Genomic DNA, 5,749 nt, shown 5'->3' on the forward strand with positions numbered 1-5,749 from the left:
AGAGAAGGGGCTGGATACTGTGCAATTATATGTGGGATTTGGTTTATCAGGTTTTAGGAAGAATTACTCTTTGGGAAAGAAGGAAAAAGTGAAGGAGCAGAATACAAAGTAGGCTTCACTAGCAAGCAGGCTTCTGAGACATACTCAAGTTTGGTTTAGCCCCACATGTTTTTAACAATCTTAACCCCATTTTCGATTCTCACTCCAGATCCTGGGTTCCCTCTCTCCTTTTCCACACCCTCTGACTCCCCGGCTACTGCCTTGTCCCCAGCCACAGCCACCATCTGCTTGCCAATCCCCATGCCTCCTTCCCATCAGATGTTATCAGATAGTGGTTTTTTTTCCTTACTCCAATGCGAAATTTGTTTTCTGCAGAGCCCTGCCCTCCCCAGCACTACTGGCACCTTCCCCACCTTTTTGTATCCCTCATTTCCACTGAGGTATTCTCTGGGTTAGTGTGTTACGGTACACATCTGGTGATTAAAATCTTAAGAAAAAGATGCATATGTGGGTTACATGCAATTGTTTCTGCTGCATGTGTGAGGTTTGAGAAACCTTGAGTTTCAACTGCATTCTTTTGCAAGTTTTCCTCATGTTAAAGGTCCACATATACTCCTTCAGGTCTACAGCGGTTGTCACTTTTAGGCTTGGGTCTGGTTCTTCTCTCAGTCTGATTGCCTCGAACCCGATTAAGATGAATCTACTTCAGTGTGGATGCTTCTGATTTATTTCTGAGGAAAGGAAAGAAAACTTGTATTGCCTTTTCTTTCAAAGAAAATGTCAAAAGGATATTGTCAGCAATTGTTCCTGGTATAAAAATATCATTCTATAAGTTTTCCACAAGAAAATGTCAAAAAAGGGGAAGTGTGTTTCATCTGCCAGACTGGCACCTCTCGCTGATGTCTTACGACAAGGATGTGATCTCTCAAGGTATCACTTAGAAAGAATCTCTTGCAAGCTGTTGATTTATTTGTCTCTTTCTGTGCCTTTCCTTCTTTCCTCTTTTTCCTCATAGATCCACACAGTGTCTAAATCCTTTCACAGTTCTGGTCTTGTGGTGTTTGTTCTCATTTATTTGACCACTTTGAGGCCTACCACAGGTGGAAGTTTATCAGATCTTATTTCAGAGTCAGGCTACACTAGTTAGCACAGTGGTTAAAATATAAACAACAGTAGGAGGCTTTTTAAATAGAAGTTGACCCTTGAAATTGAGTTTACTGTAAGCTCAGAAAAAATCCCCTGAAAAGAAATTGCAAACAATGTCAGAACACGGGTCACACCTCACCGAATAAATTCACATAAACTTAATTTCCCTAAATTTCAGACTCAGAAAAATTCAGGAAACAGCCTGAATTAAATATCAGTTATTTGCTGATATACAAAAGGAGAAAGGATGAAAAGCAAGATTCAGTTGCTTGAAGAGGAAGATCTCAAAAGGCAGCTCTAAGGAAAGGCACAGCTGAAAGACGGGGGTGAGCATGAACTAAAGGAGCTCATGTAAGAAGAGTTGCAGAGGGTAATGCTATGGCACAGATCCATGAGCAGCTGGGTAATAAGGAAGATATTTTTACTTTCTCTTCAAAGACAACCAGAACAAGCGACACAAATGACATAGCCCTAGTTCACAGAGCCAGAGGGAACTTTGGGCAGCAACCCCGGAAGGATAATGCGGGGACAGCTTCCAACAGCAGGAGCTGATCCAGGTAATGTGCGAAGGGGTTCAGGAAGCAAAAAGGTAGCCAATTTAAGAATAAATTCTGCCCTTGCTCTAAACATGAAGGAACACAGAGGGCAGAAGACCTGGTGGATAAGCTCATCTCTGCAATTTTTGGCCACAGATGCTAATGTATCCAAGGAAAGGAAGGTGATGGTGACAGCAAGACACAGAGAGGATGTTTTTCCAATAGTGAAAGTTTTAGTCTTTGAGATGTTCATTTGCTGCTGCCAGATATAAGAAACAGTTTTGGCTGCTGCCAGATATAAGAAACTAGCAGAATAAAGTCAGACAGACATATGAGAAGCAGAGAGGTTAGGAGTGAGCAGACAGAGTGTCAACTTTACAGAAGAGAGATCTAAAGAATTAACTACCGGGGGTTTTGTGTTGCTGAAAAAAGTATCTGGAAAAACGAGGACCCTGTAATTGCACTTAACAGAGCTGTGAAGAGCATTAATGCCATAAAGAATCTGACAGCAACCTTTACATAAAAGTAAGCAGCTGAAGTGTTAATTCAGCTGTAAATACTCAGAAATAGTGCCTACTTCAGCAGCCATGGCATTTAGCACACAGTGTGCTAGAACACTTTGCACATGAGGAACAACTTCATCATGCCACTGCAAGATAGGAGAGCAAGACCATTCTCCATTTCCTAGACGGAGAGCTTTGGAGAAACCATAGCTTAGGTAAAGGATGGCGTACAGGAGAGTGACCCACCCAGTGGGCAGCTTTGAGTCCTGCTCAAGTGTCCTGGCATGTAAGGCCCAGCACTAGCACTGCTTTGGGAAATGGTTCAGCAGAACCACTGCGGTCATCTGCTGTAGTCTACTCCACACTTCTGTTAGTGGGAGCACATGTCCTGCACACAACCTTGTTCGTTCTTGATTTTTTTTATTCTCCCAGCGTACTGCAGTCACCACCCTACCTGCAGGTGCTAGTCACTCTTTACATGTGGGGCTACACGTTAGAAACAGAGAAGTAGCATATAGCAGGGCCTGAAATCCTGCCTGTAGGTACATTTTTCTCTTCCGTTTTCTTTTTTTAAGAGTCCATAAGGAAGCGAATATCTGTTTGTACTCAGGCTCCTTAAAACACTGGTGCCTGGCAAGTCATGGCTACACCTTTTTGGGTTTAGCAAGCAAGTAGTTCCTGTCTCCACTGCCCCAGATCACAAGACTCAGCTGTGACTGCTGTTCTGGAGCCCATGGGGAGGAAGGGTTGTTGAACTCTTATCAGTCCTTCCTCTCACATGCAATGGTACAGCTTAACCCTCTGTTCAAAATATTTGGAGTTACTAGGAAGTCCTAGAATGAAGGTGAGGCTACTTGGCAGCAGAATGTAGAAGATAAAGTGAAGAAAAGCATAAACACGATTCCACTCCTGGTTAGAAAAGCAGAGATAATGTGTGGAGTGATACTGCATTTTACCCAACAATTGCCCAAGTGCCTCCAAAGACCCCAGAAAATGCCTGATGTTTGTAAGGTGCCATTCTGGTATTTTTCTACATGCTTACACAGTTATATACAATGAAGCCTGCAGTAGTGTATTGCTTACTGATGGTTCCAGCTAGTGATGAAATCAGTTGTCTAAAAATGCCACTGAAATAAGATGAATGTTTATAGCTCCTTGATCCTGACAGTTTCAGAAAAGAGGGACAAACTACCTCCATTTTCCATGCAATGTATGTATTGAAATTACCACTGCAGTTTCTACTTGTAACTTACATGTAGGTTTATTTCCATGCTTGTTCTTGACTCACTAACTTACATAAAAGAAGGATATTCTAACCAGTTCGATCCTAATTGAAGCGAAATGCTAAGAGAGAAAGGCAGCAAAAGATGTTGTTATATTCCATTCAAGGCTGTGTGGAGTGTGATCAGTTCAAGCCACTTGGGTCAGTGAGATTTTCAATGATATGCCAGTGAGGTGAGAATATCACCTTCAGATTTAGTTTAATGTTTTGGCAGATTATGTGTGTGTGTGCATGGTGTGAGCGTGTGCTTATGTGTGTGAGTATAACATACAAATAACATCTTCTTTGTTTACAAGCCACTTATAAAAGTGTTTGTGATAGTTCCAGTTTAATAGATGTTGTCTAAAAATCCTTTATTCTTTTAAGAAGTTTTGTGCAAAAGACCTTGCTATTGGAGTCCACACCTTGCGTTTGCCAGAGGAAGCATTGGAAAAGTTGTTGGAATTTGCGTTTGTTTTTACCTCTGACTTTCATGTAAACTCCTGAGCTAGGACATTTTTCATTAGAAATCATGGAAAATTTGCTGATCAGCTTTATTGTTTCTCTTATTCTATTCTAACTGAAAGTAAATTTCTGAAAGATATTCCATTTACATATTCCATGTGTCCAAAAGACTAGCATACCATGCTCTATTTTTGCCAAAGAGAGTGCAGAAATATATGATTCATCACAAACAACGAGGTGGAAGGTGGATGGAAGTGAGGTGGAGACTTAAACAGATAACACTGTGAGCAACTGGTGCTATCTTCATAACTTCTTTTCCAACCTTTTTTGTCAAAGTCTGCAACATCTTCCTAGTTACAAACTGCCTGTTAGTCTTGTAACATCTTGTATAAGATATAACTTCTTGAAGAAAATGTGCTTCTAGCACTCTGAAAAGTTTGAAGTGCTGCAGTATTCTACAGGCTCAAGGTACAGGAAAACAAAGAAATCAAGTGGTCCTTTTGCAACTGTGACAGAGTAAGAATATACAGTGCATTGGAGCAGACCCAAGAAGCATGGGTGAAACAGAGGATGGTACTTGTGTGCCAAGGGTGCAGAGTGCTATTCGATGACAAAGTATTGGTCTTATTGTCAGAATCAGAGCCCAAGTTCCTAACTCCTATGACAATGTATTCACACAGTCCTAGTAGTTACGAGTTGCCCTCTAAATATAAAAATAGATTTATTATTTAGACACATCAAAAGGCTGGAAAATGCAATAAGCCTTGCTAGAAGTAGTGTATCAGTATGTGCCAAAACCAGGACAGATAGCTAATAGTAAATCAAGAATTCCTATGCTGCAAGAAAACAACTGAAATGGCAGTCATTTTCTCAGCTGGAGAAAATAATGCAGGATTTCCAGATTGTATTCTCATAAAAGCTAAATAAAAAAACCCCAAATCACATAATGACACCCAGAAAAGACTCAGATAACTGCGGAACCAAGTCAAAGAAGATTCAGAGAATATTTTAAAGTGAAGGCAAAAGAGAGTCTTCAGCCCCTGAAAATATCCTGTAGCAAGAGGATGGACTGCTAATGAATCCCGTAGATTTCTGGGAAAGAAACCTAATTTCCAAATGTGATGCATAGTGACATGCAAATTGTCATATTTATTAATGTCCAGGGAGAGCTATACTGATGGTTAGGCCGAGTCTAACCAAATAGTATTGTGAGGTATACTTACCAGAGCGTCCAGCAAGAATAGCCTTTTTTAGGCCTTGAAATCAAGAAAAACAGCCTTCGGTTTACATGAAACAGCAGCAGCATTTTGGTGACAAATGTGTGGGTTTGCTGGATTCCATGAGGAGTATGTAGATGAACATATTTGTGCTACTGCGACCTGTGAATTACAGGCAGACTGTACAAAACCCCTACAGGCAATGGTATCGCCTAGGTTGGCAGACCCCCAGCAGGCACAGTTCAGCATCTGCTAGCAAAAGATGGTAAAGAATACCTGAAACTGCCATTAGGCAATGCCTGGAGCATCAACAGAAGAGGAGCAGATGCCAGTGATGGGTAGAGGGACAGGCGTGATTTGGGATAAAGTTTCTTGCACAGAAAATACATTGTACACAGAGATAGCCCAGCTGCTTGCATTTACAGAGCAGAAAATCAGGTTTCTCAACAAAGAAGAAGTCACTTTTAGGAGCTGGAGGATGTCTTAAAAAGAGGGGTGAAGTAGGAGCCTTACAGCTGCCGCCACATGCAACATGGTTGACTTACCCAGGCACAACACAGACACACTGATAGACAGTAATAACTGGCCAACTTGGCTATTTCTTCGGAATAACTACTTCAG

This window comes from Strigops habroptila, chromosome 10 (assembly GCF_004027225.2).
Source record: "Strigops habroptila isolate Jane chromosome 10, bStrHab1.2.pri, whole genome shotgun sequence".
NCBI classification, from domain to species: domain Eukaryota; kingdom Metazoa; phylum Chordata; class Aves; order Psittaciformes; family Psittacidae; genus Strigops; species Strigops habroptila.